The sequence below is a fragment of the Ambystoma mexicanum genome, chromosome 11, assembly GCF_040938575.1.
Source record: "Ambystoma mexicanum isolate Mex_15411 chromosome 11, UKY_AmexF1_1, whole genome shotgun sequence".
NCBI classification, from domain to species: domain Eukaryota; kingdom Metazoa; phylum Chordata; class Amphibia; order Caudata; family Ambystomatidae; genus Ambystoma; species Ambystoma mexicanum.
Window position 1 is genome coordinate 260,639,127 of NC_090934.1, and position 14,463 is coordinate 260,653,589.

The window sequence follows — 14,463 nt, forward strand, 5'->3', positions numbered from 1 at the left end:
CTACTACATAACCACCGAAGTACCACTGCCAAACCCTATAAGGATCATCCGATGAAAGCAGGAAATAGTGGTAGAGGGACCCGAGAGGTCGATAGTAGAGGAGACCAAGTGCATATTCAATCAGAAAAAGCAGGACTAAACTTGGTGAACAGTCAAGACGACTGGAGTTGGCTGGCAGGGGCTCTATCTGCTAAGTCATAACGCCAACACCTATCTACGAGTGCCCACTCCAACTCCAAATCAAAAGGGATAAAGATCATGAGTTGGAATACAAGGGGTTATGTGCATTTACTTGGCAATTCAGCAACACACCTGTCCTCCTACAACCTATTTTGCTTGCAAGAAACCTGGTTGTGTGATCTACCTCTTCTGGACAGGTTTGAGCTATATTTAAACCCTGCAACAAAGGGCATGAAAGGTAGACCGAGCTCAGGTTTACTGTTGGGGGTAAAGCGCACTAATGGCATAAAAGTGCTCTCTTCTCTAAACAGAAACCCTTGGCTCCAACTTACTAGGATTTCATCCATGTCAGAACCAGCTTCACTTACTCCAGACTGGCAGTTGCTCATATGCAACGTATACTGGGGCCCGATAGCCCGAGATGAGGACAACCTCATGGAAGTTCTACTGGAAGCCATAGACGACGCCAGGATTGAATGCCCATTACTCGAAATTCTGCTATGTGGTGACTTGAACATGGAATGTTACGACAAGAAGCAGAGGAAAATAGAGTTCCTGCCTTTGAACGCCTCAAAAAATATAACGAGAGGCGTGGCCATGGAGAAGGAACTAATAGCCAGGAATATACACATGGTAAACGGAAACTTGGCGGGCGACAAACCGGCCGCCCCTACATGGAAACGGGGTGCCCAAACAAGTACATTGGACTATATTTTTGCATCAGAAAACCTCTTTGGCAAATTAATATCGTTGGAAGTGATCCCCACGATCCAGAGTGATCACAACATCCTGGAACTCAAATCTGAGGCCTGGAACAAGCTCCTCTCTCTACCAGGCAAACATCTACCAAACCAGTTTCTTGAGTCAACTCCTGGGGACAATAGACTACGCATGGGAAGAAAAGAGATGGCCCTGGTGCTGGATTCCTTAATCAAGGACCAAGGTCCCAACTTGACAGAATATGCTGAAACACTGAAGATCTTTCGCCCAAAAGTAGTCGCCAAGGAAATTCACCAATGCAAGCGGCACTACTATGATCATCAAGTAGTGACAAAAAAAAACTGGTAAAAAAAGCCAGGAGGTTATATGTTAAAACCAGTGCACCAGCTGACTTAGTCCGGTATACTAAAGCTAGAAACACCTACAGGAATTGGCTTAAGCAACACAAACATCAAATAATGCAACAAGACAGTGAGAAGATGCTTCACCTACTATCTACTAAAAACATCGCTGATATTTGGAAGTTGATCAATGAAATAAACATCCCTTCCGACTCAAAAATGGTAAATCCAATAGCCTCAGAAGTTTGGGAAACTCACTTTCGGAACCTTTACTCTATGGGGAAAATCTGTGGTCCTGCCTCATTCTTACCATCGAATGAGACTTGGGACTTCAAATTTGGAAAACAAGATATTCTAGACCTTATTAAACAGTCCAATTCTTCAAGGGCCGCAGGACCTGATGGACTTACTAACGACATTCTCAAAAGGGACCCGGAAAAATGGGCTTCGTTCATGCTGGTTTTGTACAACAACATAACAAGACTAAAAAAGTTACCTAAATCTTGGACGTCGTCCATAATTGTGCCGATCTTTAAGAAGGGAGATAGGTCTGTGCCCACAAACTACAGACCGATTGCCCTTTTGGATGTCGTCGGCAAAATATTTGCAGCACTAATTTTGAAACATCTAAATGATTGGAGTCAGCTGGCAGACCATTTGGACCCTTGGCAATCAGGCTTTCGAAAGGGCATTGGAACATCCTTAAATGTGTTACTCATAAATACAATCAAATGTATGGTTAAGGCCAAGAAATACAAGAACATCTATATCGCGTCAATAGACTTGGAACAGACATTCGATTCTGTTGACCGCGGAATGCTATGGCATAAATTGAGGAAATGGGGATGTCCGACCAACCTGAGAGAACCTCTGGAAGCACTACACACGGGGACAACACTCAAAGTAAGGTTGGATAGACAGGGCAACCTCTCAAACAATGTGGTGGCCATGAATGGTCTGAAACAGGGCTGTCGGTTGGCTCCCGCTGTTTTTTGCCTTTTTATATCCGACATGCATGAAGCTTTCGAAGCAGTGAGGTGTTTCCCCCCATAAATCGCGGAGACCGCCGTGGGAAGGCTGTTATTTGCAGACGATCTTCTGTTGCTAGACCAGATGGCCATCGGACTTCAGCGGCAACTAAAGGCACTCGAGTTATACACACAAGGAAACGGCCTCCGTATAAATCCGAAAAAATCAAAGATCTTGAGGCTAGGACCTATCATCGGCATGAAAAATCTAAGGTGGTACCTTTCCGGGGAAGAAGTACCAGTGGTCTCGTCTATGATATACCTTGGTGTAACCTTAAACAACAGCATCCAAGATGGTCCAGGTATCAGCAGGCTTAGAAGTAAAGTTATGAACTTAGCTTCGCAAGCTTTGTTAATCAAGCGACGATACTGTTCTTTTTCCCTTCGTCCTCTGATAGATTTCTACAAACTGAAAGTTGTGCCAATTCTCACTTACGCAGCGGAGGCGAATTTCTTCATCAATTCAGATGTTTGGGAACTGTTGGAGGGCCTATTCTGGAAAAGAGTATTGGGTTTACCAACATCAATTCCAATGGAAAGTGTGCGTAAGGAACTAGGCCTATCCTCCCTTTACATATCTACGGTCTGGAAATCCCTGACACTCCTTGGCAAATGTCTGCACCCCCAGGAAAGAAGTGGATTTGTGGCAATCAATGAAGCAATCAAAAGACAATTGATTCCGGTCCTAACCAAGTGGCAAATAATTTGTTTAGAAATCCTGAATACCATAGCACTAAAACTAGACAATCTTATGTTAAATCCGCTCATGGTAAAGAGGAAACTCTTGGACTGGGACTGGATAGCCATCCTGGACAGGCTCAGTGCTTTGCCATCAATCACCCAAGGTATGGACGAGCACTATTGTAGAGGCACCGTCCACCCGTACTTGGACAAATTTCCCTCAAATACTGAAAGGCAGCGGTTCTTAAAATTCAGACTAAACCTCTTCCACACAAGAGAAGTTCTAGGGAGAAGAAACAAAAAAGAGGAAAAACCCAGTTTGCTGTGTCGAGGCTGTGGGCAAGAGGCTGAAACCTTACAGCATCTAGTGATGAACTGTGTTACCCTAACTAAGCCCAGAGAGAAATGGTTGGGGACGCACATTTCAAATTTAAGTACTTTAACCTTGCAGGACAGGTGGCTAATCCTGAGAAGGGGGGAAAAAGTATCTATGACCTTGGCTTTGTTGAACTTTATGAGAGAAACTTTTACAATTCTGGACATTTAGTTATTTTACTTGAGCTATACTGTTTCTCCCCTATATATATAATTGATGTATATAATTGATGTAATTGTGTTTTTTCTTTCTTCTTTTTTTTCAATTCTTTTCTTTTTACTTTCATAATGCATTTAAAGTTTCCTTTGGTAACTAATTGATGCAATAAAAAAAATAAAAAAAATAAGCAACAGAGAGAAGTGGGTCATACAGGCAAACTTCAGTTGTTGTGGCAGACAAGAGAGGCAAAGAGGCTGCCTCTTTTGAAGAGAGATATTCAGAGAAAGAGTGCCTTGCCTGGTGGAAGGTGTTGCAGTGCCTTAACATAAATATTGTCAGACTTAAAACCAGTTTTGAATTACTAAGTTCTAAAGCTTTGCTGGTATCACAAAGAACTGTGGCTGTGGTGGTATATCTCGTTTGTCAGTAGATGCAACATTTTAGTGGTCCAAGCAAAGTAAAGTACTATATGACAAAGGAGACTATTCTCATGGTAAACCTGAGTAAAAGTGAAGTTGTTGAAGTAGAAGCAGCAGCACTGTGACAAATATACTTACTGTGAATCCTAATCTTGAAACTAATGATATACACTAGCTGTTAACAAAGAACTATGATTCGCTGACAGTTGTCGGAGTTGCATTACTTGTGAACTGTAGCGAGTCTTCTTGGATTACTAAAAGTGGTGACAAAGCATCGTGGCTTGGATTACCATTGGTGCTGTTCTGAGAAAGAGGAAAGTCTATATTTCACCAAGGAGAAAGGATTTGCTATTGGAACTTTGGTTAACAAAACTTTACCTTGACAGTGAAACATCAAGCACTGATTTGAGACTATCTTAAAAGGATTTCCTTATTTCTTTCTTTTATCAAACATTGTAGCAGAATTCACTTTGAATCTTGGGGAAGGGAACCCACCCAGGTTATTGAGAGGTTATCAATAAACTGTGAATGTTGTGGATGTTATTTGAATTGCCATATATTTTCTTTGTGTATTTGGTGTTTATTGTGAGGGCCAGACATCCTGTGTTAGAGTGTTTCCCTTTAGCTTTGGTTAGGCCGGGAAATCCTCCGCAGAGTAGGGATAGTCAGGCATTTTATTTCATTTATTTGCTAATAAAATGGCATATTTTGAACACTCATTAAACAGTTGTCTGCCTCGCATTGCTGACCCCTTAAAGCTGGCAGGAGGAGAGGGACCTCTAACTGACCATAGCAACATATACACTGGCACCCAGAGAGTGGCTTTTCACAGCAAGGATAGTTTATGCAGATACTCCCCACCTTTCTGTTAATAGGGGGCCGGTTTCACATAGATAGGGAGAAAATATCAAGAGCACAAAGGATGAAACCCGAATACCCCCACCCCCCTCCCACGGTTTCACAATTATAGAAATTGTGAGACAGAATAGTAGGCCTTCCCATGTTGGTCATTTCAGCGTTGAAGTGGTGGTTCTTTAGCACGATGACTGTTTTCTATACCCAACTGAATGAAGAATGAGTTACAGAAGCTGGGACAGCATGTTTCTCTCTTTGTTTTCGAACTTGATTGTGAACCAGATGTAAAACATAAAAGAAAATATAGCGTATGCACTAGTGTGTACACTCAATACTAACCCCCTTTTCACCTTATGTGATGATTTGTACGAACAGCATATTTTGCACTAGGTTTGAACAGTGGATTTTGAAAGAATGTCCATGTTGCAATGAAATAAAAATGTACCCCGTTAAACTGTTTCATTAAGGCTTAGGCTGATGTTTTAATAGACACAGCATCTTTTCCCATGTTTGATAGAAGCCGGTGCTAAAGGGAGCGGTAGCCGTGTTTCACTTTTTGTTCTTTGACATTTTCACAGCAAGGACCATATACAATGGCAGCAGGAGAGTGACCTGTCACTGACCACACAAACCTTTACACTGACAACAGGAGAGTAGATTCCCATGACAAAAACATTTATACTAATAGCAGGAGGGTGACCTTTTACCGACCACAGTGGCCGATGAAGTGGGTGGGAGCAGAGCTCCTCTACTTTAAAAAAATATATATTTTACTGTTCCTATACTTTTATTTTAAAAAGAAACCGTTCCAGAATGGTTTCGTTTTAAAATAAAAGTGTAGGAAGAAGTTGAAACTTGCACTTCAGTGCACTGCACTGAACGTTCCCTTAAACAGCTGGTGAATGTGTTAGGGGGTTTGTATTGTCTGTGTGAGAGGGCGTGATGATGGGGTTTGTGGAAAGCTGGGGGCAGGCGAGTAAGGAACATAGTTTCACTGTTTTTTCGCACACTTCGACCACTGACCGACCACATATGAAAAAACAGAAATAACTGAGGACAGAACCATATCCTCTGACAGCAGGAGAGTGACCCCTATCTGACCGTAGCAACATATGCACATGGCGCCAAGGAGGTGCATTTCACAAGTTTCCTGTATATTGACAACAGGTGAGTGATCTCTCACTGACCACAGAAACCTTTACAATGACAACAGGAGAGTAGGCTCCCATGACAACAATATTTATACGGATAGCGGGAGAGTTGTCTCTTACTGACCACACAAACAAATACACAAATGTCTGAGGACAGAACCATATACACTGACAGCAGGAGAGTGACCTTCTCTATCTGACCATAGCAGCATAAACACTGGCAGTGGCATTTCAAAAGAATAATGTACACTGACAGCAGTAGAGGGGCCTCTCGCTGACAACAGAACCCTGCACAATAACAACAGGAGAGTAGGCAACAAATATGTATACTGACAACAGGAGAGTGGCCTTTTACTGATCACAGAAATATATATATATCTACACAAAGAGAGGGACATATCACTGACCACAAAAAGAAGTGTCACGGACCACAGAAAAATAGGAACAGAGCAGGGAAGGTGCTTCTATATGGCATAAAACATATACACAAATTATGGGAAGGGAGAGGCTCTCTCACTGACCACAAAAGCATATACACACCTCAAGGGAGAGGCCTCTCACTGCCCAAAGGAACATATAAACGCAGCAAGGGAGGGGCCTCTCACTGACCACAGAAACATATAAATGCAGCATGGGAAAGGCCTCTCACTGACCACAGAAACATACAAATGCAACAAGGCAGGTTTGTCTGTCACTGACCACAGAAATATATAAACACAACAAAGCAGGGGGTCTCTCGCTGGCCACAGAAACATATACGTACAGTATGGGCGAGGCCTCTCACCATCAGGTTCAGATTCAACATCAACAAGTCCATGGGCATTGTCTTCTTGGATGTCGCCAAATGATTCGAGTCTTGCACAAGGGACTGCTGTACAGGATGATTGGCCTGTGATTTTCGAACTACCTGGTGAAGACGATGGCAAGCTACCTGGGAGACCGCACCTTCCATGTCGCCATGCAGTCTGAGATGTCCTCATCACATCCAATCCGAGCAGGTGTGCCACAGGGATCGAACCTCGGACCCTTCCCGTTCAACATCTTCACAAACGACATCACAACAGATCTCCACAAGACTGACCTGCCACTATATGTGGACGATGTAGCAGTCTTCTCCCAGTCATTCAGCGAAAAGGAAGTGGCGAAGAACCTGCAAGCTTCATTGGATACCATCTTGACATGGTACAGCGATTGGCGGCTAGAACTCAACACTAGCAAGACAACTGCCACACTGTTTGCCAGAAAGACTATCAAGGAGCACCCGCACATCAGCCTCAATGGGGAGACCAGCAGCCACTACCTCAGAGTGACCCTGGAAATCAAACTCAACTGGAGAAGCCATATTGAGAATACTCAGCAGAAGGCAAAAGGAAAATGGCAGTGCTGTACCCACTCCTGAAGACCAAGTCCATGCCCCTCTGGACAAAGATCAACGTGTACAAGGCGATCATCAGACCTACCCTGATGTATGCATCCCCCGCATGGATGACCAGCCATGAGTAACACTGGAAGAGTCTTCAGATAGTCCAGAACAATGCCCTGCGGATATCGTCTGGAGATCCACTCTTCCCAAGGATGGCTGACCTTCACAGAGAACTGGACATTGAGATGTTGGATGAACATCTAGCGAAGCTGAGTAAGAACTTCTGCCAAGAACTGGATCAGAACCCAAACCCTCTGATCAGAAGACTCACTGCCACCACTGCAAACCCTTTCGACCGCTACCGCGGCCCATCATGGCGAAGACCCTGTGAAACCAGCCCTACTGTGACAAAACCACACAGACCATGAAGAATCCTAACCCAGGACTACATACACAACCTAAGAAGCTGGAGTAATGAGGCTCAAGCCTCGGTATTCAAAAATCAAGGCTGATGGATAAAATCTATCAGCAAGAAGACAGACAGCCTCTCACTAACCACAGAAACATATACACAGAGCAAGGGATGGGTATCTCACTGACCACAGAAACATATAAATGCAGAAAGGGAGGTGGTCTCTCACTGACCACAGAAACATATAAATACAACACAGGAGAGGCCTCTCATTGAACACAGAAACATATAAATGCAGCAAGGAAGAGGCCTCTTACTACCACAGAAACATATAAACGCAGAAATTGAGCGGATTCTCACTGACCACAGAAACATATAAATGCAGCAAGGGATGGGCCTCTCATTGACCACAGAATCATATATGTGCAGGAAGGGAGAGGCCTCTCACTGACCACAGAAACATATTCACACTGCAAGAAGGGCCACTCACAGACCACAGAAACATATAAATGAAGCAAGGGCGAGACCTCTCACTGACCACAGAAATATATACATGCAGCCGGGGAGGAGTTCTCTTACTGACCACAGGAACATACACATGCAGCAAGGGGGAGGAATCTCACTGACCACAGAAACATATACACACAGAAAGGGAGGGGTCTCTCACTGACCCAAAAACATATAAATGTAGCAAGGGAGAGGCCTCTCACTGATCACAGAAACATATAAATGCAGCAAGGGAGAGGCCTCTCACAGATCACAGAAAATATAAATGCAGCATGGGAGGGGCCTCTCACTGACCACAGAAACATATAGACACAGAAAGGGAGGGGTCTCTTACTGACCCAAAAATATATAAATGCAGCATGGGAGGGGCCTCTCACTGACCACAGAAACAATATACACGCAGCAGGGGAGAGGCCTCTCACTGACCACAGAAAAATATACATGTAGCAAAGGAGACTTACCACAGAAATGTATACACACAGCAAGGGAGGGCCTCTCACTGACCTCAGAAATAAAAACACACAGCGAGGGTGATGGTGTCTCACAGACCACAGAAACATATAAATACAGCACATGAGGGGCCTCTCACTGACCACGGAAACATATACAAAAAGCAAGGGAGAGGCCTCTCCGCAACCACAGAAACATAAATATAGTACAGGAGGAGCCTCTCACTGACCACAGAAACATATACAAGAAGCAATGGAGAGTCATCTTACTACCACAGAAACATATAAACGCTGAAAGGGAGAGGATTCTCACTGACCACAGAAACATATAAATGCAGTAAGGGAGAGGCCACTCACTGACCATAGAAATATAAACACACAGCAAGGGAGGTGGTCTCTCACTGACCACAGAAACATATAAATACAACACAGGAAAGGCCTCTCATTGATCACAGAATCATATAAATGCAGTAAGGGAGGGGCCTCTCACTGACCAAAGAAACATATATATTCAGCAAGGGAGAGGCCTCCCACTTACCACTACCACAGAAACACGCAGAAAGGGAGAGGATCCTCACTGACCACAGAATCATATGTGCACAGGAAGGGACATGCCTCTCACTGACCAAAGAAACATATATATTCAGCAAGGGAGAGGCCTCCCACTTACCACTACCACAGAAACATGCAGAAAGGGAGAGGATCCTCACTGACCACAAAATCATATATGCACATGAAGGGAAAGGCCTCTCGTAGACCAAAGAAACATATGTATTCAGCAAGGGAGAGGCCTCTCACTGACCACAGAAATATAAACACACAGCAAGGGAGGTGGTCTCTCACTGACCACAGAAACATATAAATACAACACAGGAAAGTCCTCTCATTGATCACAGAAACATATAAATGCAGTAAGGGAGGGGCCTCTCACTGACCAAAGAAACATATATATTCAGCAAGGGAGAGGCCTCCCCATTACCACTACCACAGAAACACGCAGAAAGGGAGAGGATCCTCACTGACCACAGAATCATAAATGCACAGGAAGGGACAGGCCTCTCACTGACCAAAGAAACATATATATTCAGCAAGGGAGAGGCCTCCCCATTACCACTACCACAGAAACACGCAGAAAGGGAGAGGATCCTCACTGACCACAGAATCATATATGCACAGGAAGGGAAAGGCCTCTCGTAGACCACAGAAACATATAAATGCAACAAGGCAGGGGGCCTCTCACTGACCACAGAAACATATACACACAGCAAGGGAGAGACCTCTCACTGATCATAGAAATATATACACGCAGCCAGGGAGGCCGTCTCTCACTGACTACAGGAACATACAGATGCAGCAAGGGAGAGGCCTCTCAATGATCACAGAAACATATATATGCAACAAGGAAGATGTCTCTCACTTACCACAGAAACATGTAAATGCAGCAAGGGAGAGGCCACTCACTGACCACAGAAACATATACACGCAGCAAAGGAGAGGCATGTCAATTACCACAGAAACATATGAACGCTGAAAGGGATCGGCCTCTCACTGACCACAGAAACATATAAATGCAGCAAGGGAGAGGCCTCTCATTGACCTCAGAAATATATATGCAGCAAGGCAGATCTCAGAAATATATAAGTGCAGTAAGGGAGGGGCCTCTCACTGACCAAAGAAACATATATATTCAGTAAGGGAGAGGCCTCCCACTTACCACAGAAATATATACATGCAGCAAGGGAGAGGCTTCTCACTTACCACAGAAAGATATAAGCGCATTAAGGGAGCGGGTCCCTCACTGACCAAAGAACCATATGCCCGAAGGAAGAGAGGAGCCTCTCACTGGCCACAGAAATATAAAAACGCAGCAAGGGAGCGGCCTCTCACTGACCACAGAAACATATACACACATGAAGGGAGTGGCCTGTCACTTACAACAGAAACATACAAATGCAACAAAGGAGGGGGTCTCTCACTGACCACAGAAATATAAAAACGCAGCAAGGGAGCGGCCTCTCACTGACCACAGAAACATATACACACATCAATGGAGTGGCCTCTCACTTACAACAGAAACATACAAATGCAGCAAAGGAGGGGCCTTTCCGTGACCACAGCAACATATATGGATAGCAAGGGAGAGGACTCTGGTATCGACCCAAAAGGTCATATCCAGAAACCTGTACATATCGTTTTCCTGCATTAGCCATATATATAAAATCTCGAATACGAAAATACTGAGGTAGGTATACTGCATCAAGGGAAATGCCTCTCGCTGACCACAGAAACATATACACACAGCAGGGGCCTCTCACTGACCACAGAAACATATAAACACAGCAGGGGAGGGGCCTCTAACTGACCACAGAAACATATAAAAACAGCAAGGGATGGGCCTGTAACGGACCACAGAAACATATAAATGCAGTAAAGAAGAAGCCTCTCACTGACCACAGAAACATATACACACAGCAAGGGAGAGACCACTCACTGATCATAGAAATATATACACGCAGCCAGGGAGGCGGTCTCTCACTGACTACAGGAACATACAGATGCAGCAAGGGAGAGGCCTCTCAATGATCACAGAAACATATATATGCAACAAGGAAGATGTCTCTCACTTACCACAGAAACATGTAAATGCAGCAAGGGAGAGGCCACTCACTGACCACAGAAACATATACACGCAGCAAAGGAGAGGCATGTCAATTACCACAGAAACATATGAACGCTGAAAGGGATCGGCCTCTCACTGACCACAGAAACATATAAATGCAGCAAGGGAGAGGCCTCTCATTGACCTCAGAAATATATATGCAGCAAGGCAGATCTCAGAAATATATAAGTGCAGTAAGGGAGGGGCCTCTCACTGACCAAAGAAACATATATATTCAGTAAGGGAGAGGCCTCCCACTTACCACAGAAATATATACATGCAGCAAGGGAGAGGCTTCTCACTTACCACAGAAAGATATAAGCGCATTAAGGGAGCGGGTCCCTCACTGACCAAAGAACCATATGCCCGAAGGAAGAGAGGAGCCTCTCACTGGCCACAGAAATATAAAAACGCAGCAAGGGAGCGGCCTCTCACTGACCACAGAAACATATACACACATGAAGGGAGTGGCCTGTCACTTACAACAGAAACATACAAATGCAACAAAGGAGGGGGTCTCTCACTGACCACAGAAATATAAAAACGCAGCAAGGGAGCGGCCTCTCACTGACCACAGAAACATATACACACATCAATGGAGTGGCCTCTCACTTACAACAGAAACATACAAATGCAGCAAAGGAGGGGCCTTTCCGTGACCACAGCAACATATATGGATAGCAAGGGAGAGGACTCTGGTATCGACCCAAAAGGTCATATCCAGAAACCTGTACATATCGTTTTCCTGCATTAGCCATATATATAAAATCTCGAATACGAAAATACTGAGGTAGGTATACTGCATCAAGGGAAATGCCTCTCGCTGACCACAGAAACATATACACACAGCAGGGGCCTCTCACTGACCACAGAAACATATAAACACAGCAGGGGAGGGGCCTCTAACTGACCACAGAAACATATAAAAACAGCAAGGGATGGGCCTGTAACGGACCACAGAAACATATAAATGCAGTAAAGAAGAAGCCTCTCAGTGACCACAGAAATATATACATGCAACGAGAGACAGACATCTGACAGACCACAGAAATATATACACGCAAGCAGGGAGAAGCCTCTCACTTACCCCAGAAACATATAGACACAGCAAGGCAGGGGGTCTCTCAGTGACCACAGAAATATATAAGCGCAGCAAGGAAGCGGCCCCTCACAACAAGAGAAACATATAAATGTAGCAAAGGAGGGGCCTTTCACTGACCACGGAAATATATAGACATAGCAAGGGAGAGGCCTCTCACCACAGAAACATATAAGCACAGTAAAGGAAGACATATCACAGATGCCAGAGTATATAATCGCTTGTTGCCACAATAATCTGGCTGTTCCACATGCTGAACATCTTAATGTGGGTGAAATCAACCAGAGCTCCTGTGATACAAAAGGGAATAAAATCCTTCCTCAAACCCATAGAGCTAGAAACTTCCCTAACTCAAAAGAGGGTAATGGAAAGAAGTTTGTGACTAATAACTGCCAAAAGTCTAGAAAACCTTATTCCTCTTTCAAAATAAGACTGATGAATAAATTGTGTGATACTCCTTCAATAAATATTGTAAAGAGCGGGGAAAAACTAACTTGGTTGACAGGAACTTCAGGTCCCATAATTCCCTCAGTACTGAGACAAGGAAGAGGGATGCAGCGGAATACTGCTGTTGGCACGGTCAGCTAATTGGTGTAAACGAACTACACTTTAGGGAGAATGGCAGGATTAAGTCCCCGCAGGTGCAGGCAGAAGAGCAGCAGAAGCCGCAGGAGAGGAGAAAGCAGCGTGGCCCGTATATGCAGAGGAAAGCGAAACTGGAGGCGAGAGAAGATGCTGAGACCACTGAAAAGCCAAAGGCAGTGGTGGGTCCTGAGGGGGTCTTTGCTTCGAGTAATCCTCATTGCAGCGGTTGCGGAGCGGGAAGCATGAGGAAAGGTTGCTTGCCATTGAAGGCTTGTTGTGCAGAATTCATGCAGAGGGAAGGAGAAGCAGCGAGGAAAGTGTGCCCTCTTTAAAGGTTTCAGGTGGCTGGGTTGCACCTTGATCTCTCCGGAGCAGAGGGATCTCAATTTTCGAGTGGCATAAGCAAAGGTGGGCTGGAGAAGGCTGTTCACCCGATCGCGAAGAGCCACAACAACAGAAGACCTGCAAACAGCAAGCAGAGCACATGCGAGCGACTTACCCAGTGAGTTCACAGCTTGGAAGTGACTCCGGAATGCTCCGATGTTGTCCACGTGTTCACGGCAGGCAGTTTCACTTGCGGGTGAGTGAAAGAAGCAATAATACTAATGTTGACTACCGAACTGTTCAAAAACCACGAAAGTTGCACTTATTTAATCAAAGTGACTGTGAAAGCAAGTTTGTGAGTTTTTGGAAGGCCCAAAAATCCACAGGGGAAGCGTTAGTGAGAACCAAAGCCTAGAAGCAAAATCCAAGACAAAAATGCTTAAAAACTCAGCAATATCACTAGAACAAATATTGCTCAAGGCGAGAGGGGAATATTGGGAAACCCAAGATCTGTAAGGCTTGCTGTTCATATGTTGAGAAATACAGATCATTAGTTAATATAAACATACAGTGCCCAAAAAAACGAACTACTGCTAATCGGTTCACCAGTTACACTAAAAAAGCTCAATGACCAGTACAACTCCTTCGTACTGGATGCCTCGTTAATCCCTGTCTCTGCTGCAGTCAAAACCTTGGTGTCCACCTAGACTCCAACCTTTCAATGGTCAGGCAGGTGAATGCTATTGCTTCATCGGCAGCTTACCACTCCAAACTTCTGAACTACGCAAGACCGTTCGTCTCAGAGCAGAACTGCCTCAAAATAGCAAGAGCTATAATTGGGTCAATACTAGACTACTGTAATGCTCTCCTAGCAGGCACTTCTTTGAAAAACATCTGTAAACTACAGACTGTTCAAAACAATGCCCTTAAGGCCGCCACCGGCATCTCCAGAAGGGAACATATCTCTGACACTAGGAAATTAGTTCACTGGCTTCCCATCAAAGAGCATATTCTCTTCAAGATCCTTGCCCTTACGCACAAGTGTGTGCTCGGTACAGCCCCTCGATACCTATCTCAGAGATTCTGTAAACCCAATGTAATCAGGCCCACCAGGGCAGCCTACGTCAACCGCCTCACCATTCCCAATACACTAAG